The sequence below is a fragment of the Adiantum capillus-veneris genome, chromosome 8 (assembly GCF_014529385.1).
Source record: "Adiantum capillus-veneris isolate H3 chromosome 8, ASM1452938v2, whole genome shotgun sequence".
Lineage (NCBI taxonomy): Eukaryota > Viridiplantae > Streptophyta > Polypodiopsida > Polypodiales > Pteridaceae > Adiantum > Adiantum capillus-veneris.
Window position 1 is genome coordinate 100,284,463 of NC_140938.1, and position 21,800 is coordinate 100,306,262.

The following is a 21,800-nucleotide window of genomic DNA, read 5'->3' on the forward strand; positions in this document are numbered from 1 at the left end:
TCCACTTGAAAATGATTCTTACTTGAGGGATACGTTAGGGGGATGGGGTAAAAACTATTTTGATTGTTCTAATTTGCACCAAGTTGTGTTTCTTACTATCATAGGAATCTAGGGAAAAAGAGGTGAAACAACCCTTGTTTGATTTGCTGAAGATTAAATCTTGGATTATCCAGTCCAGTTGATATAATATCTCTTAAGGAAATTAAGGTTAATGGAGATGACCTCCCTAGAAGACTCCAAGAAATTTCTTCGTCCCTCATGAGGTTCTCCTCCTCTCATCAAAGAGGAGTTGGGGGTACTTCTGTTGGCATCCCTAGCAGGTGGCTTTCTCCTAACCCGACCATCATCTCAGGAGATCACTGGTAGTTGTCCCTATTGCCTCTCCGACAATGTGCACCATTGTATGTGTTTATGCAGTTGGATCCTCTACCCAATGTGCCCGCAATGGGATGAGCTGTCCCAAATAAAGGGTGAGGGTATCATGATGGGAGACTTCAACATGGTGGAAACCTCTCTAGATAGGTTTATGGGAAAAGGAGTTGTTATTAGTTGAAGTGAAAAAGCTGCTTGGGATAGCCTCATGCATAATCTCGACCTTTGGGAAAGTGGGGATGTGCACCATTGTCTCTATTTATGCAGTTGGATCCTCATGGGAAAATGAGTTGTTATTAGTGGCAGTGAAAAAGATGCTTGGGATAGCCTCAAGCATAATCTCAACCTTTGGGATAGTGGGGAAATAGGGGTATTCTCTTGCAAAATTATTCTCGCAGCAATTTCACCAGAAAAGCCAGGTTAGATCGATACTACACCTCCATTCCCCTTGCCAACTCTTTCGATAGGATTAAAAGCAGGGTCAAATTTAACTCTTGCCTCTCGGATCATTACCTTGTATTGAACATCATCATCAACCAAAAAAATGGCAAGAGTAGGAATCAATGGTTCCACATTGACCCTACTATATTCAAACTGCCCATGGTTCAAAAGTTAATAGGGAATATTTGGCAGGCCTATTTTGTTGGATCAACTAAACCTACAGCAGCTGCCTGGTGTACTGCAATTAAGGAAACTCAATAGGTGTTGTCATAATAATCAATATCTAATTCTCCTAAATGATTTTCTCATATTAAACTGATCATTTAATGTGGGGAGGTGCCAGGGGAGAAAAAGCTAGAATATTGGTTAAGCTAGCAGACAGGCCACAGTAGGGATCCAAAGGAGGAAAATAGGGATCCAAAGGGGGGGCCATCTCCAAAAGAGCCATGTGCAACAATGGGCTAAAAAGAACCTAAAGTTTAGCCCATTAAGACTTCCAAAATGCTAAGGTTCCAAAATTCAAAGGTTGTGTCCAAAGGTCAACCCTAGGGAAAATTGGATGCTTTGTGTGTGCCCTAAAAGTCTTTGCACATCCCTACATGGGAGGGGGCGAGCCCTAAAGGTAGGGGATGAGAGAGAAAGCCACACACACACACAGGCTCCCTTTACACAAAGGGAATGAGGGACACATGTCAGCTCCCTAGGCCAGATGCCCACAAGGTGTGCCCAATTTCTATTGTATGACCCTTGAAGTGGACCAATGAGAATTAAGCTAGAGTAAATCTAGTTTAATTAATTTAAAAACATTTAATAAAAGAAACCAATGAGAATTAAGTCTCCTAGAAGACTATTGGGCAGTCTCCCAAGGGGTCCAATGAGCATTCAGGAGCCCAATGGCTTGCATGATTCCTATTGGCCAGGAGGCAAAGGGGTCCAATGAGAGTTTAGTCTAATTATTTAATTACCTAAAGCTCTCACAAAAGGGGAAAGGGGGACACATGTCAGAAGGTTATCACTTATGCTGCTTAACACCCATTGGCTTGACTTGGGGAGGGCCAATGAGGGAAAAGCCAGACCAAATTAGCAACAAGGGCTCGCCCAAGAAAGAGAGGGGGCTGATTTCTGCTTGGAATTATCACACACACACTCACACAAGCTCATGTGTGAAGAAAGAATACTCTATCTCCTCCCAAGCTTTAATGGAGAGCTCATCACCTACTCCAAGCTTGTGAGATAGAAGCCTACATCAACATTCTCTTGGCATGTGGATGCAAATCCAACCAAGAGCCAAGCTTCAATGCATGCTCATCTTCTCTACCAAGATAATTACTAAGCTAATCTATGCTAATATGAGTGATTATGTGAGGAGATGTACATCTTTCTCGTCAGATACTCCTTCTTCCTCTCAATCTACTCTCATACCCTGCTAGCTCTCACCATCTTCGAAGGTGTGTGAGGTCTTGGGTCTGAGAACGGGGATAATTCAAGTTGTGTTTGATTAAGTGTTTTGCTTAGTGCATGAAGCTTCCATCTTCATTGCACTAGCTAGTCTTGAAGGAACACAAATAATTGTATTGTACAATGTCTCTCTTGATGGGAGAAACCATAATACAAAGCCTTTTGGAGGGGGGACCGGCTCCATGAAAATCCGGTCCTCAACTGTTGTCAATAGCTTAATTGTTCTCTCTTTTGAAAGTATTGTCGATGCTATCTAACTAGGTGTTATGCTTTTTGTTGCTCTCTCCACCCAAGCACTCTTGTAATTCTCATTAGGAATCTACTCTAATGAAATGCCCACTATGTTCATGCTAATTTCCGCTACACATAAGTTATTATGCCATTAAATGTTACATTGGTATCAGAGCTCAAGGTTTCTCTTTTCTTGCTCAAGAAGGGAGGTCCTCAAGCTAGCTACAAATGGTTGGTATTATTAATTGCCTGTGAGTAAGTAGAATAGGGATTTTTCAGCCTTGCAGTGCGCCTGCCTTCGTGCAGTTAACGGGGCATCACCGTCGAGAGCTATGGTCTTAATAGTGGAGTCCAACGGGGCTTGCCTACGGCTTAACCACTATTGAGCTATTAGAAGCTTGACAGGAGCCGGTGCTGTTTTGGTGTCGAAAGACCCTCTCTTCTATTCCTTGCAATTAATGGTATTCGAGCCGCGGGTACAGTAGCTTGAGTGCTTTTTCTAAAGGGGTAAAGAGGAGTAGCAACTAGGGCTTAAAGTGCCAAAGTACACCTAAAAAGTTTACACCTAAAAGTTGTTAGAATGACTGACAATAGTAAAGAGAGTGAAATTAATGTTGATAACTTTGATTTTGCTCATGAGCAAGCTACTAATGATGCTTCAATGCTTGTTAACTATCTTGTTTCTAGGCTTCAACAAGCCATGGCAATCCATCTCTCCAAAGTGAAGTGCAACGGCAGCTCCGTGCTCACGGGATTCTTCAAGCTAATCACCATGACGAGAGAACACCTAGGAAGCCTCCTTGTGAGACTACCAAAAGAGGTCTCTCTCCGATTCGGGAAGAAGAAGAGGATCCTTATGAAGGGCTCAAGAATTTACTTCTTGATGATGCATCTCCCTCCCAAAGGAGAACTCAAGAGCCTCTACCGAAGGAACGAGAAAGAAGCGAGTCTCCCGCCACCTCGGCAGAGATGGCTCCACGAAGACGGCGGGCTAAACGCTCTCCATCACCACCAAAGCGGAGAAGACCATCGTATTCTTCTCCTCACCATAATTCAAAGAGGGATGATAAAAAGCAAGAGAAGAAAAAGGAGAGAAAGAGGACACCCTCTTCTCCATCTTCTTCATCCTCTTCCTCTTATGAAAGCTATGGTGAAGATGACAAAGATCAAGACAAGAAAAGGGCGAGAAAGAGGTCACCCTCTTCTCCACCTTCTTCAAATTCTTCACCTTCTGAAGAAAGTGATGGTGCAACTTTTGAACCATCAAAAAGAAGAGGCCATAGGAAATCCTATGCCGCATTGAAGAGGTCGTCCAAGCTAAAGAAATTCAAAGAGGGAGCGAAGAGCATCTCTTTCCTTACCTATGATGGCACCTTTGGTGCTAAGGACAAATTCTTGGCCTTTATCCAGCAATTCGATGCGGCGTTTGGAGATGAGGGCTTCACGGAGTCCTCTAAGCTACGCCATGTAGCTATGCACTTTCAAAAGTCCGCCAGACAATGGTGGTCTAGCCTACGAGCCAACGGTGAAGCTCCACGAACATGGAAAGCTTTAAGAGCTTCCATTATGAAGCAGTTTTTGGCCACCGATGCCAAAGACAAAGTACTCACCGAATGGCGAAGCTTAAAGCTCTCTCCCAATGAATCTATCCCCAAATATGTAGACAAGTTTTGGGACCTACAACTCAAAGCCACTGTCTTCAAAAAGTTGGATTTTGGAGAGCAAAAGCAACAATTTTGTGCGGGCTTAACCGAAGAAATGGCGGAGTATGTCAACTCCCAAAGACCCCGTACCATATCGGCGCTAATACACCACACTATGGTCGCCTCTCGCATCAATTTCCAAACGGGGGCAAAAAGAAATAATACGCCTCCGGAAAACAAGGGTTCCAATGAGCCTAAGGGGAAGGACAATGTCCAAAAGTCTCCTAAGGGCAACTCCAACAAAGCTAAAGAGAAGGGAGTTTACAAAGGTAAGAATAAACTCTCTCCTGAAGAGCTTGAGCGTTATCGTAAGGATAACCGGTGTTTCAAGTGCGGCGAACAAGGGCATGCGTACCGTGCTTGTCCCCAAAAGAACAACCGCCAAGATCCTCCTAGAGCTTCCTTGGTTGAAATCCAAGAGGAGGAGACTCACCAAACTCACCACAAAGGATCTCCTCTATGCCATGCTTGGGTAAAGGTAAGAGAACATGATGCTTTTATTCTCTTTGACCCTGGTTCTACTCACAATTTTATATCTATAGAGTTGGCCACCAAGCTAGGAATACAATCCTACGAGATGGGAAAAGTCCTACCCGCAGATAGTGCCTTCAAGGGGCAAGAAGCTTCAGTCACTCCCTTAATCGGGAAATTGAGGCTTCATGTCCAAGGCTATGTGGACAAAGAGGACTTCTTTATCTCTCCTCTCAAGCATGAGGATGTAATCCTAGGGGCACCATGGTTTGACCGCCTGGCTGCCGATGTTAAATTTCCTGAAAGGATAATCTCCTTTAAGTTCAGGGAAAAAGACATGTATATAGATGCTAAGGAAATGGGTAACACCATCCCTATTGTACATACACCAGCTTTCAACAGGTCAATAAAGATCTCTATTTCCGTGTACATGATTTTTGTTAAAGACTCTCAAAATGAACCTAATGATTTAGCAAAAGAAAATAAAAGCAACCAAAAGGAATTAGAGTTATCCAATTTTCTCAAGGGGTTTCAAGATGTTTTTATTGACGACATCCCTTGTGAGCTACCTCCTAAACGAGGTAATGATGACCATGCAATTGAACTTCTTCCAGGAAGTTCACCGCCCAATAAACCTCCTTATAGAGTTTCTCAAGCTCAACAAGAGGAGATTATGCGGCAAGTGCATGAGTTAGTTGAGAAGGGTATGGTTAGGCCAAGCTCATCTCCATTTTGCTCACCTGTGCTATTAGTGCAAAAGAAAGACGGCACATATCGTATGTGTGTCGACTATAGAGCACTAAATAGGATCACTATCAAGAATAGGTTTCCCGTTCCACGGGTAGAAGACCTATTTGATAAGCTACAAGGATCGACCTACTTCAGTAGGGTTGACCTAAAAAGTGGCTATCATCAAATAAGGATAGTTGATCAAGACATTGTAAAGACGGCATTTCGTACTACATTTGGTCTTTATGAATACATTGTCATGCCTTTTGGCTTGACCAATGCACCAGCCACATTTAACCGCTTGATGGAGAAGCTGTTCAGACCTCATCGAACCTTCACTGGAGTGTTCTTTGATGATATTATCATCTACTCTAATTCATTGGAGGAACACAAGAAACACCTCCAGGTAATATTTCAAGTTTTAAGAGAGAATAAACTTTATGTTAATTGAAAGAAAAGTGAATTTTTCTTGCAAGAGATTCAGTATTTAGGTCACATTATCTCTCAAGATGGCATCCAAATGGATCCATCCAAGTTAGAGGTAATAAAAGGATGGCCTAAACCAAGAAATCTTCATGAACTAAGAAGCTTTATAGGTATGTGTGCATACTATAGACGCTTCATAGCAAAGTTCTCACAAATTGCGGGACCATTACATGACCTAACAAAGAAAAGCGTTAGGTATACATGGTCTGCTAAGGAGAACAATGCTTTCGAAAAACTTAAATAAAAGCTTATGTCTCAACCTGTGCTTACACTACCGGATATCTCAAAACCATTTGAGGTCCAATGTGATGCTTGTGGTGATTGCCTTGGAGCTGTTTTGCTCCAAGAAGGGCATGCCATAGGCTATGAGAGCCGAAGGCTCGACCCTATTGAGCAAGCTCTAGGCATATACGAAAAGGAACTCCTTGCAGTTCTACATGCCTTAGACTCATGGAAGCACTATTTATTGGGGACTCCTTTTATTCTGCGAACGAATCACCAAAGTCTTAAGTACTTCATGACACAGACCAAGCTCTCCGACAAACAAATGAGGTGGGCAAATTTCCTTTCGCAATTTCATTTTCATATTGCTCACATTGCTAGCAAGCATAATCAAGTAGCTGATGCACTCTCAAGACGGCCAAGAGTGAATGCGGTTTCCATAGCAACTCACAATGATCTATCTTCAATGATAGATGAGTATTCTATTGATCCCGATATTAGAGATGTGATTTCAGCCCTTGCATTAGGGAAGAAAGAAGAACCATTTACTTTACAAGATGGTTATCTTCTCTATGGCAATAGACTATGCGTTACTAACTCACTACGTGAGAAAGTAATGTATGAATCTCATGCTCCACCATATGCGGGGCATAGAGGGATTCAGTCTACCTTAAAAGGAATTGAAACATATTTCTATTGGCCTACCATGAAAGTGAGCATACAAGAGTATGTTTCCAAATGTGTGGTATGCCAAAAGACAAAATTTGATAGAGGGAAGCAACCTGGATTGCTTCAACCCTTGCCAATCCCTAATTCACCATGGGAGAGCATATCCATGGATTTTATCTTTGGATTGCCTAAGTCTATCCATGGGAATACGGGAATATGGACGATAGTAGACAGGTTCAGTAAACAAGCTCATTTTATACCTGTCAAAAAGACTATCAAAGCCCATCAAATGGCAACTCTCTTCATTTCACAAATTTTCAAATACCATGGCTTGCCAATGTCCATAGTGTCGGATAGAGATCCTAGAATGACCAGTAATTTCTGGAAGGGTCTCTTTGAGAATTTAGGGACAAGGCTAAATTTCTCTTCGGCCTATCATCCACAAACGGATGGCTAAAGTGAAATAGCTAACCTAACCATTCTCGATCTACTAAAAGCCTATGTAACGGAAGTAGATCAAAGATCCCAATGGGAGAAGTACTTACCCCTAGTGGAGTATGCTTACAATAACACTGTACATACTTCCACGGGAAAAGCACCTTTCGAGGTAATTGATGGAAGATCAAAAAGTCCCTTGCTCCTTAAGGTACATGGGAAGATCTTCGCTGCAGATGAGTATATCCGAGACCTACAAGAATCTTTCCAAAAGATTAAGGATGCTATCTCTATCTCACAGCAAAGGCAAAAGGCTGCTGCTGACAAGCACAGAAGAGCCCAAGCCTTTAAAGAAAACGATTGGGTCTTGTTAAAGTTTCCCAAGGCTCGATTAAGGCACACGACGGGCAAGAATCCTACGGGCCACCAAAAGTACTATGCTAAACTAGCAAAAAGGTACTATGGTCCCTTACAGATTCTTAGGCCAATCAATGACATGGCCTATCAACTTAAGTTGCCCAATCATTGGCTCATACACAATGCTTTTCATGTGAGCCTATTAAAGCCTTACAAAGGAGAGCCACCTCAAGAACCAACTATTGAAGACCCACCGGAGATCGAGGACCAAGAGGAGGTGTTGCAGCCCGAGTCCATTCTCTGACATGAAGACAAGGTATTAAGAGGCGGTAAGACTATCCGATGATATCTTATTAAGTTTAAGAATTATCCTTTTGAAGATGCTAGATGGATGCAAGGCATACAATTAAAGGATAACCTAAACCTTGTCAATGCTTACAATGCTTCCCAAGAGTAAGAAAATGTACAAAATGTTAAAAGTGAACTAAATTTTTGTCTTATAAGACTCTCTTTTTCTTTATTTGTGCACAAAAATGAAGTAGTATGCATGCTTAGATCAAGTTTGTGGAGACGACGTCTCCCAAACACCAAGTAGAGCTTGTCACTCTACTATGGAAGACTGATAGGACTGATGTGCAGACATGCTTGCGGCAGCCTCAGGCTCTCAAGCGCCAAATGGACTAGTCATCCATTATGGAATGATGTCGTAGGGTAACATAGGGATCCTGTACCCGCTAAGAAAAGGACTCATAAATATGCTTTATCTTCTCTACACCATAGTCGAGGACGACTATGATTTCAAGAGAGAGGTAATGTCATAATAATCAATATCTAATTCTCCTAAATGATTTTCTCATATTAAACTGATCATTTAATGTGGGGAGGTGCCAGGGGAGAAAAAGCTAGAATATTGGTTAAGCTAGCAGACCGGCCATAGTAGGGATCCAAAGGAGGAAAATAGGGATCCAACGGGGGGGCCATCTGCAAAAGAGCCATGTGCAAAAATGGGCTAAAAAGACCCTAAAGTTTAGCCCATTAAGACTTCCAAAATGCTAAGGTTCCAAAATTCAAAGGTTGTGTCCAAAGGTCAACCCTAGGGAAAATTGGATGCTTTGTGTGTGCCCTAAAAGTCTTTGCACATCCCTACATGGGAGGGGGCGAGCCCTAAAGGTAGGGGATGAGAGAGAAAGCCACACACACACACACACACACAGGCTCCCTTTACACAAAGGGAATGAGGGACACATGTCAGCTCCCTAGGCCAGATGCCCACAAGGTGTGCCCAATTTCTATTGGATGACCCTTGAAGTGGACCAATGAGAATTAAGCTAGAGTAAATCTAGTTTAATTAATTTAAAAACATTTAATAAAAGAAACCAATGAGAATTAAGTCTCCTAGAAGACTATTGGGCAGTCTCCCAAGGGGTCCAATGAGCATTCAGGAGCCCAATGGCTTGCCTGATTCCTATTGGCCAGGAGGCAAAGGGGTCCAATGAGAGTTTAGTTTAATTATTTAATTACCTAAAGCTCTCACAAAAGGGGAAAGGGGGACACATGTCAGAAGGTTATCACTTATGCTGCTTAACACCCATTGGCTTGACTTGGGGAGGGCCAATGAGGGAAAAGCCATACCAAATTAGCAACAAGGGCTCGCCCAAGAAAGAGAGGGGGCTGATTTCTGCTTGGAATTATCACACACACACTCACACAAGCTCATGTGTGAAGAAAGAATACTCTATCTCCTCCCAAGCTTTAATGGAGAGCTCATCACCTACTCCAAGCTTGTGAGATAGAAGCCTACATCAACATTCTCTTGGCATGTGGATGCAAATCCAACCAAGAGCCAAGCTTCAATGCATGCTCATCTTCTCTACCAAGATAATTACTAAGCTAAGCTATGCCAATATGAGTGATTATGTGAGGAGATGTACATCTTTCTCGTAAGATACTCCTTCTTCCTCTCAATCTACTCTCATACCCTGCTAGCTCTCACCATCTTCGAAGGTGTGTGAGGTCTTGGGTCTGAGAACGGGGATAATTCAAGTTATGTTTGATTAAGTGTTTTGCTTAGTGCATGAAGCTTCCATCTTCATTGCACTAGCTAGTCTTGAAGGAACACAAAGAATTGTATTGTACAATGTCTCTCTTGATGGGAGAAACCATAATACAAAGCCTTTTGGAGGGGGGACCGGCTCCATGAAAATCCGGTCCTCAACTGTTGTCAATAGCTTAATTGCTCTCTCTTTTGAAAGTATTGTCGATGCTATCTAACTAGGTGTTATGCTTTTTGTTGCTCTCTCCACCCAAGCACTCTTGTAATTCTCATTAGGAATCTACTCTAATGAAATGCCCACTATGTTCATGCTAATTTCCGCTACACATAAGTTATTATGCCATTAAATGTTACAGGTGTTGTCTAAATTCAGGAGAGACGTTTCTTTGATTCGCTTGAAAAGAAGAGATCAGCTCTACAACTCCCTTATAGAGCTTGATTCTCGCTCTCAGGATGAAACCTCTCAGAACTGAGAACCAAGCTCAAACAAGAGGAGGATGCGGCTAGCTGACATGCCTCCATCTTCTTTCGAGAGTGGTGCAGGGGTGGGAAAATTTGATAGACCATCTAAACAGATGTTCCAATTACTTACGGAGAAGCAATCCAGAGAAGTTGTCCCTTTGTTTGTAGGCTTGGACTATTCCATTTAGAACAAATAATACAATCTTGAATTTGCCCATTCCCACTTTGAGAATCTATTTAGCCCTAAGGAGGTATTTCTAACAAAGTGCTCCAAGCAAGGAATGAGATCTGGAAATATAGGCTTCAAGTGGTCCCAGAAGAAGCCAAGAGGCAAGCCGTGTAATGAAAATGGAAAATGGCTTATTTGACAGGTGGAAAAAGCTAATGGTTATACGAAAGGATAGCACATTTATAGACATTTCATTATTTAAGTGCTCTTTATGAGCTATGGCCAATTATGTCCCGGCGACGAGTATTTATTTATTTTGAGCATTCAAGAAATCTATAAATAAATAAGTGCAAGAGAAAAATATTTACTCTTGCACAGGGAGAGATTGCACCCAGTGTCTGTGTCATTCTTCTCTGCTCTCATCTCCTCTCTGACCATGCTTGTGTAGCACTCCATTCTAGAAGGTGCACTTTCGCACGTTCCTCCTGTCTCTCTTACACTCTCTATCTCTCAGATTGTTTATGGCTTGCAGTGTGCTATTTTGGTTATTTTGTAGGGACACATCGCATCCATGTACAACAGTGGTATCAGAGCTATGGATATGCTTTTGGGCTCACAATAATCATAGCTGTGGAGATGATTGATGTCAAAGACGAGTCATGCTTACCTTAGATTTAATTATTTATTGTTCGAAGTTGTATGTGGGTGATTATTTCTAGTTTCCTAAGATTGTAAATGTGCTTGGATTGTTTAGTAATTTTGGATTATCATGGTTGTACAAAAATTTCCTTGGCGAGTACAATGGATTTCATGGCTAGTACAATTAGGAGCGTAATTATGGTGAATTTTAATATAGTAATCAAGCAAAATAATTCAATCAATTAATCTTATGGACAAAGAGGGATATATTCTATCATATTTCCCTGTATTAGTGGGATTTAGAGTACAGCTAGAAGAATAGAAGAAGTAGAGTAGCCGTTGTTTTTTGAAGAACGCAAAGTAGATGGAGAAAAATTATCTTCTTTGTCTATCTCTACGTAGGAAATTACCCCAAAAGAGCACCTGTAGCAAAGAGAGCATGAGTGTTGATATACCATTTCTTTGTAGGAAACAATTCTGAGGTACCTCAATACTGGAATATCGATCGTGTGAACATCCCCCGAAGGATGATTAACACCCTTACAGGTGAAGCAATTGTAGCAATCGATCTGAGAAAGAGAGCGATGAGCTATAGAGAAGTTTGTTCATCAAAAAGATAGCTTAAAGGTTTCTTCTCTTCCCAAAATACTCTCTCTCTCTCTCTCTCTCTCTCTCTCTCTCTCTCTCTCTCTCTCTCTCTCTCTCTCTCTCTCTCTCTCTCTCTCTCTCTCTCTCTCTCTCTCTCTCTCTCTCTCTCTCTCGTGTGAGCATGACATGACATGCTACGAGCAAATGAGTCTAACCTATAGATTCACCTCGTCCTCTATCTATGCTCTTCATGCCATCAAGATGCACCCACCTAGGTATCAGAGAGCGGTTGAGACTCTACACACACCTCATTGTCGAAGCTTTTCTTTGGTCACATTGCACTGCAAGCTAGTATAACTTCCAAGGCTAGTAGACAAATCGTAGTCTCCTACAGGTGTTTATGTAAGCGCTTTCAAAAGTGAGAGTGGGCACACTAAAGATAAGGGACGAGTTTGTTTTGTCTCTCCTCCCTGTCATTTTTCTCTCTTACACACATGCACATGCACATGATAGTCCCCTTGGTGCTCCCCTGTAGCAGGACCTTTTCCCCCTTCCACTCCTATACCCTTTGGATATTTGTATAATCGTCCACCCTCAAATAATTTCTCTCTTTTTCATGATGCAATGATCATCCACTCTTACGACAAGTTCCACCGCAATGATCAACACACGCATACGTGCCCTCACCAAAAAAAAAACGAGAGAGAGTGTTTGTCGAGCACATAGAAAAGGATGGCATTGACTCTCTTGAGTAGTTCATCATATGTGTTTACGTAGTTCTTTCTCATGATGGTATAAAATCGTATAGCACAATACTAAACTCCTTTTGCGGAAGTTATTGTTATTTTGACTTGGCTTTTTGAATAATGTATTTTGTAATGGTCTTTATTCTTGCAAAAGTTAGTTTCAAATTGATAAATCTAAAATTTTGTCGGCTTTAGACTAAGTTGAGGCAAATCATCCTTGTACATTGGTAATAGGTCAGTTTTATGTCATTTGCCCATTGTTCAAATCATGATCCATCCCATAAAAAAGCCTTAATCAAAATTTGTAAATTTTCAAATTAAAGTGTGCCCATTAACTAACCCCAAATTGATCTTTAATGGCTTTTGAAATGAGGAGTCCAAAATTTATGTACCTTCTGGCCTATGGACTATAAAGCTAAGTGACGTTAGAAATCCACATCATTTATTTACAACACAATTCAGAGTCTATTAGAGACTCATTAAACACCTATTTTTAGCCACACAACAATTATTGACTATGCTTTGAAGGAAGGCCAATATCTATTGATCACCCCAGCCTTAGAAATTCATATAACACCTTTGTTATTCGCTCAATTGTACTTAAAGTTAAATGCTCTCATTCTCTTTTAATGGAAAACAATGCTAATTTTTACATCAACTTTACGTCTTTTCAAATGTCAATGTACTTACTATCTGGATAAATTACCGTTGAATTGAATAAACAATTACCTTTAATTCTTTTGCTTGGTGCCTCTCCAAATAAAGTTAAGTACAACACTATCATATCACAGAACCTCCAAGTAAGTAAGTTCTCAATGCATTTTGATAGTATATATCTAGCAAAATAATTTCAATTTTATCTCTCATGAGTAAGCTCTCTCTCTATGTCTCTTTACACCCAGATATCATATATAATTCACCACTTTAGTGCTTATTGACATTGTGCTATGAGCTGTGAAATCACTCATCTCTAAAATCATGTCTTGTACTTGCACTGAATAGGACTTCTACTAAGGTGATTGCTCATGAAGCTATACAAGTACTGCTCATATTAGCTTAGTTGATTTGGGAAAATCATCAAAATTTAGTACATACTTTAGCATTCCAACCTACTCCAATTTGATACCAACCAAGTAATAAATACTTTATGTTTTTACGCCTTGTTTAGTCCATTGGTCACATGCACACAGATTTTCCGATTTAGGTACTGTGTAAATACTCATCCTTGTGTAGATTCGTCGATTTAGGCAACACCAGTTGTACATGCAGATTTGTCGGTTTAGGCAGCTTGAGTGTACATTCGTCGATTTAGAGAGCACACCAACAAACGAAAGAGTCACTATTTCAAACAATAATAAATGTATATCCATTAGTTTAGGAAACATTAGCGCAGGTTCGTCAATTTAGGCAGCACGTCTCATTGGTGTAGACTCACCGGTTGAGGCAACACCGATCACAAAATCATGTTGCAATGGTTGGCCACCTCTGTAACTTGTATGATTTTGTTAACCCGGGTATATAATGACAGTGATTTGGATTTGGACTTATATTTTGGATTTGGAATTGAAATTGGATTTGGTATGCGATGATTTGGATTTGGAATTGGAATTGGAACCTATAAAGATTGATTATTGAATGATGAGTGTGACCAATGATATCCTGGTTCCTCAGGGTATGACAAATACTACTTATTCTAGTGGTATGGGACACTAGAATATGTACCATGTGGGTGACGAAAAGCATAAGAAATTCTGTTTAGTTTTATGACTTTTTCTTTTACTATATGATATTTTGACACAGAATACTAACCACTATTTTTTTGACAAGTCTAGTTTGCACATCTCTATCTTTGCAAAAGTGAGGATAGTTGCTTTCTAATGGAAAGGTATGTAATGAAAATGTATTATTTATTGCAGGTGAAAGGTGGAAAAAGATAAGGGTTATACGAAAGGATAGCACATTTATAGACATTTCATTATTTAAGTGCTCTTTATGTGCTATGACCAATCATGTCCAATTGGCTAGCATGTATTCATTTTGAGCATTCAAGAAATCTATAAATAAATGCCTGCAAGAGGAAAATTCTCACTCTTACACGGGGGGAAATTGCACCCAGCGTCTGTGTCATTCTTCTCTTCTCTATATACTCTCCGACCACTCCATTCTAGGAGGTGCACTTGCACGCATTCCTCCTCTCTCTCTTACACTCTCTATCTCTCAGATTGTGCATCTCTTCCATTATGTGCATGTGCGATCATCAGGTATACAAATTCTATGGTTTATTACTTGTACTATGCTATTTTGGGTATTTTACACAGACACCTTGAATCCGTGTGCAGCAAGCCGATCTCTCATTTTCTATCTCGGAAATCAAATCATTCATTGAATCTTTAGCTCCCCATAAATCCCCGATGTTGATGGGTTATCCGCATAATTTTTCCAGGTTTTCAAAGAAGTCCTGGCTCCTTTCCTTCTCAAGGTCTGGGAGGAATCTTTTTGCTTTCGTTCTCTTTCTTACTCTAGCTATAAACGCGTTGATCATAAAACTATTGCACAAAAAAGGTGCTAGGGATGACCTTGCCAATCGGAGGCCTCTCACAATGCTCAACACCTGCTATAAGATATTTGCCAAAGTGGTTTCTCTCCTGGTCACCCCTATTCTAATGAGATGGATTTGTTCTAAACAAAAAGGATTTATTAAGGGGAGCAGGATCATTGAGTTGATCATTGCTCTTTAGGAAGGAATACAATATGCTAAAGACATTGGATTGGATTATGTTTTTGTCAAGATTGATTTTGATAATGCACATGACCGACTTGAATGGTCCTTCATCCTCCTTAGTATGGAAAAAATGGGGTTTGGTCTAGGGCTAAATTGTTAGTGTTCTAGAACACAAACAACTCTATACTTGTCCGGCAGTTTGATTCCATATGGTGGCCCCTTTGTCTCCCATAAGCCCTATTACTGATCGACAGCATCGTACACTCTTTGATGTCACAAGAAAGGTATGTCCACCTAGGGAGACCTATGGTCTTCCACTACAACATGCTGCGCAAAAATCGATGCAGATACCGATGACTCAAAGCTAGTTTTAATACTAAAATGAAATGGAATAAGCATTGGAATAAAGGTCGATATCATGTCCTCGGTATATGCACCGGTATATTCGGTGTCACAATAAGCAATGAAAAGAACGTGTGTATATGCACCGATACATACGCCGATATACTATATTACTATACCGACGTCTGTTCCAAGGCGTATACCAGCATTTGTACATACCGAACTCTATATCGACGGTAAAATTTGCAAAAAACAATTAGACAGAGAGGGCTGGAAACTGATGTTGCATGTACTGCAGCAATAGAAAACAGCCCTCTCTGCCCAAGGAAGAGTGTACAAGCAACCGCACTCCACCTACAACTTGACGCTAAAGAGCGAGTGTATATAGATTAGCAAAATTGTAAGAAGAACAAAACCACAAAATTAAAATCTTAATCATGAGATAAATTTTCAAATAACATATACATTTTCAACAATTTAAAGCATACATATAATACTTACAAACTCATGTTGAAGTGTATTGTAGCCTGCACTTCCAAGATGTGACGCTCAAGCAGACTCCAAACGTGCTTTGGCTGCATCTCTCTACTACTGAAATCTATCAGGATTGTCTTGTGTCTCTCATGCAATCCCTGCCCACTCCTCTACGTCCAACCATGACGGCTTTGGACTGTCGTCCTTGTGCCTGTCTCTCGCCTCTGACTGACGGTGTGACATTGGTGCACACACCACACCCAAAATCCAGTCATTCGAGACTGGATCGTACCCCTCTGCTGGCATGTACTCTCTGTGAATGGCATCAACGATGTAACTCGTTCTTTCATCATCTTGATTATGTCAAATCTCCATCACAGAGTGGCCAAACTGAGTTGTATAGGGCTACCAAATCCTCTATTGCATGGCCTTTCCAGCCTTATCCGCCATAACAGCCCCATCCTTGCTCTTGTACACCTTGCTAGGATCATGCTCGTGTGATCCCCAAGGTGTACGTGGTGTGCCGATCGGTGAACTATCTACTCAAAAGAGTGGTGGATGCTCTTTTGTTGGTGTGGACGCAACAATAGAACCGCTACCATAGCAACCACCGCCTCCAGAATGATGCCTACCTTGTCTCAAAGATGAACCACCGGTTGGTGTAGGGGGCACACTTGACTGAGGTGTGGGGCTGGTCGGTGTAGAGGGCACACTAGTCCTAGGCGTAGGGGCGGACGTAGTAGGTCTAGAGGAAACACTTGTCCAAAGGTTCTGTGTGTAACTAATATGCTCTAGTGTGAACTGTGTCAAAGAGGAGCCCATTTGCTCGGCTGACATGCCGGTCGGAGTGACAAGAAAACTAAAACTAGGAGAGTATGTATCATCTTCATCGACCATGGCTATAGATACATAAATAACACAAATAAAATATGTTAGTTTACAAAAGAAACGCTAAGGAATACAAATAACAAAAAAACGAAACTGCAACACAACTCAATGAATCTATCAACATTGTAGACTAATAAAAAGAGTTTTATGACAGAGTTCCTAACAAAAATCTGTAGTTAATCTCTCATCATCTATGAGAGCTGATGCAACAAAGCTGTCTATCTCAATCTGTACTTCTGCATCTTCGTCATCAAACTCCACTTCTTCATCGCTCTCTGCATCAACTTCAGTATTGGAAAGCTTATCTCTGGTTTACACATATGCTCACCACTGACTTCCAACTCAAAATACAAACTTATATCATCCATCGGCCTTGCACTTTGTTCATGAAGCTCTTTGACCTATCATTTTCTCTCCATAGTGGATCTAGTGTGTACACAACTTGTTCACAATGCTACGGAAGTACGAATGCATCCCGCACATCTGTCCACACCCGCCTAGAGTTCACTTGAATCACTCCACTCTTGTCTTGTGTATCCTCTCTATACCTCTTTGATCCACAATTTGGACATTGTTTCAAATTTACATACTCATTCCAAAAAAGTATACAATCATTAGGACATGCATGTATTTTGTGGTAATTCAAGCCCAAATTAGTAAGAAGCTGTTTAGCGGTTGGATGGGTAGGGGGCATGTGATTGCCTTCCGGTAAGATTTTTTCGTTGAGCAACCTGTCATTACATGAACAAGTCAACCCCTTGATCACATTATTCAATTGTAATTTGCACTTTGGCATGCTTAGGATACAATGTATTCTAAAAAGCTCTATGAAGGAGGCATCAGACCACCCGTAGACAGAGTGCAAATTAAACATTGCCAAAGCGGTACGGAGAACTCAGATTTTTACTCCATTGTAAAGCAGCATACGTGCAAGAGTTTGCATCATCTTGCCCTCTTTATCTTTGCTACCATACCATCAATATGGAAAGGATGACTGAGGTTGGTTCGCAGTATTGCCTTGAAGGTTGTTGTCTTCTATTTTTTCAATGATGGGATCCATGTCAAAGAACGCTTCTAACATCTGCTCCATCTCTACTTCTTGAAATGCCACATCAGGTATTGGTTGGGTGGACTCAGTCAATGGATGTTCGTTTGAAAACCGTCTTCTTTGGGATGAAGTTGGAGTAATATCTACTTATGGAGGTTGATCTAATGTCTCTAGACCATGAGATCAATAACGCAGGTCTTGTAGTTGCTCTATGGGAAAGAGACCGTTATTGCGTATGTGCTGGTCGCAAATTTCATTGTTTTCAAAAGATCTGATGCTTGTAATGCGCACAAGGACACACCATCCTATCGTCCATACTTTATCTACCAATGGTGCAACAAATAATTAAACCACTCTTGTTATAAGTACACACTACTAACTACATCACAATACATGACAACCTCACATTCTCTAGCCATGCCTGATCCCGCTACACCTCGGTCTAGAGGTGCACGGAGATTAGGACCACAGAGTATTAATCTTGTCTTTATTGATTAATGACTATATATTAGGGTCTTTGAAGTCTGTGTGCGCTATTGAAGTCTGATTGCGTTATTTTACTTCATTTATCAAAGTCCATTGCATTTTTGAAGTACACAAGTCATTTTTGAAGTCTATTTGCATTTTTTCTACTATTTGCCGCTAGCTCTATCAACCTCACATTCGCTAGCCATGCCCGATCCCTGCACACCTCGGTCTAGAGGTGCACGAAAATTAGGACCACAGGGTAATAATCGTGTCTTTATTGGTCAATGACTATATATTAGGATTTTTTAAGTCTGTGTGCGTTATTAAAGTCCGATTGCGTTATTTTACTTTGTTTATCAAAGTACGTTTGCGTTTTTGAAGTACACAAGTCATTTTCGAAGTCCATTTGCATTTTTTCTACTATTTGCCGCTAGCTAGCTCTAACAACCTCACATTCTTGAGCCATGCCCGATCCCCGCACACCTCAGTCTAAACGTGCATGGAGATTAGGACCATAGGGTTTCAAGAGCCACCTTACCCTAAGCTGCTAACCCTCAGAATGCATATGGATTGCACACGGCTTGTCATATTTGCTTGCTACTTTGAGTATGGCTTGCCCATTTGCCTAGTGATGGTTTGGGAAATCCACTTGCGTTCTTGTTAGCAGAAACGACAAACGAGCAAGTCATTTTTAAATTCAGTTTGCATTTTTCTATAAAATTTGCATACGGACTTCAAGGACTTCAAGAATGTTTGCACCTATGGATGGTTAAGACAAGTCTTGACAAGAGACAAGTGTACAAGCCATTTTTGAAGTTTGTTTGCATTTTAATCAATAAAAATGCAAACGGACTTCAGAAACGACTTGTGCACCTATAATTTTTGCTTCCTGTTCTGTACACGGCTTGCCATATTTGCTTGCTACTTTGCATATGGTTTTTCCATTTTCCTATTGATGGTTTGGACAATCCATATTCGTTCTTGTTAGCACAAACGACAAGAGAGCGATCCGTTTTTAAAGCTTGTTTGCATTTCTTAAAAACGCATATCGACTTCAAGAACGTCTTTCTATCTTTTTGTTTTTGCTAACAAGAACGCATACGGCTTGCCCAAACCAAAAACAAGCAAATGGGCAAGCCATATGCAAAGTAGCAAGAAAATATGGCAAGTGTGCAAGGCATTTCTGTAGTTTGTTTGCGTTTTTTCTCAAAAAAACGTAGCCGAACTTCATAAATGGCTTGCACACTTGCCGTTTCTTCTAGCCACTATGCCTACTGCTTGCCCCAAGTGCACAAGCGGTTTTTGAATTTTATTTGTGTTTTTTTTTAAGTTTGAAATATCCCATGGCCAACAATTAACACTAAGTGGGTTGAAATAGCCCAACTACCTATCCTAAGTGGGTTGAAATAGTTCAATCCCTTAGCCTATAAATGGTTAATCTTAAGCAGATTATTGAAATGGATAAACTAATATGACACCTAAGGCGATTTAGAGCGGCCAAATCTAAAGCCGCTAACCATAATAAGCGGCTTGAAACAACCAAATTGCAAACAACTAAAACCTAAGTTGCTAACCTTAACTGGACTGAAACAGTAAACGTCGCTTTATTACATAAGTAGCTAGCTAACCCTATATAAGTGGATTAATGAAACTAATACAACAATTAGCAAATTTAAAGTGGCCAAATCAAAAACCGCTAACCTATAACCTAAACTGAAACTTGATGCTAAACCGCTAAACGTAAAAAGATCAAACATATGAAAATAATCAAAACTAATCAACAATAAAACCAGATTTATAACTTGAACATTTTTACATTGACATTAATAAATTTCAAATGTGATTGTATGTGCATGCAGTGTGTTTAATTATATGTGTTTAGTATATTGTTTAGTGTGCATTTTTATTTACTTGCATGCATATTTATGTGAATATGTGTGTATGCAACAAAAAAGAAAGAGCACTCACATACGGCCTATTTGAGCAAGAAAGAGTTGCAAAAACATCCTCAAACCTGCAAAAATGCGCACACACACGCTATGTTACACACACATACACTAAATTGAACAAACCTACAAGGAAACTTGAAAAGAATCTCACCTTGATGATGGGGAGTAGTCCACAAGTGAGATTAATCTCACCTCCGGCAAGTCATTAGGTAGCAGATTTGCAACAAATGAGGAGGAGGAGGGCAAGAGAAGAAGCAAAGAAAGGAGGGATGCAGGAAAGACTCGCGGTTTTGTTTTTTATAGGGTCCATCGATACTGGTGTCGGTATAGGCGCCTGTATGAGCATTGGTATGGGCGTCTGTATATCGGCGTCATCTATATAGGCGCCGATATGAGCGTTGGAAATTCAAAAATTAATTTTTTTAAAAACTTGATCTCCCTCCATATTTACCTACACATATACTAGTGCCCACCATTGATGCCCGAATTTAAGCTAGCTCTTGTAGTGTTCTCACCTTCACACGTGGAAGTCGTTGGATGAATTGTTACTTCAGTGCTCTCTTCAGCCGTGGGAATTGACTCTCATCCTATCAAGAATGGAAATGTTTCTTAAAGATGACATTTGAAAACTATCTCACAGGGACACAATTTAGCTTAGTTCCTTCGGATGGAAAGAGGGGGATTAGAGCTCCATGCACCATCCCTAGATTTTAATCATGAATATTAGTCCCCCTTTACACATCACTTTGAACAGAAGATGGAATGTTAGCCTAGATAGAAGACAATGGATGTTTAAATTAATTCAGGAAGATTTGGGATAACGACATCCAGCCTAAGAAATTAGTGATGCTATGGCTCACCCTCCATAAAGCCATCTAGACTGGTGAGAGAAGATTGAAAGCAGGGGTATCATCGGTGATTTGCTCTAGATGCAAAAGAGAAGTCGAATCTATATGCCATATGTTTCTGTCTTGCCCCCAGTCAGCCAATATCCTCTCTCTTCTAAAGGCAGTTCTTAAGTCCCCTGTCTCGTGGAGACAATTGCTGTTAGGTGACTCTGTAGGCATTCTCTCCTCTTATTGAAATCGTACGAGGGCAGAGTTCTTGCAAATATTTGGAAACTGAGAAATAGCTTTGGGTTTGACAAGACTTACCAGGCACCGGCCCCGCCTAAGTTCTTTTTTGTTGAATTTAACTTGCAGGTGTACAAGTTGAAGATCAACCAAATTAATCTCTATATCTGCATAATTGGATTATACAGGATGCAGAAAAGTTCCAACTCTCCTTGCCTCACAAAGATAGAGCACTACCACTGAACAAGAGAAAGCTGAAGGAAATAGGCAACATGCTGGCCGCCAACAGGGGAGCAATTAAAGATGCCTATGACGATGTGGCCAAAGCTGGGGACTTTATGAAAAACTGCAGGATATGATAAATTTGCTACATGTCTTTGGAGTGTCATAGAAAATCTTTTGTATTGGGATCTAGTATTTTGTATATGTGATCTGAGATGGACTGGGGGGTTGGGGGGTTAGGATGGTTTGGGTTAGGCTCTTTCTGTTTTGGGTGTCACCTTTTTGAGGTGCTTGATGTTACTAAGTCTTCTTTCTCTTGTTAATATAAATTTCATTACTTTGCTGGAAAAAAAGAGGCTAAAAATGCCTTTAAAAAATCAAGC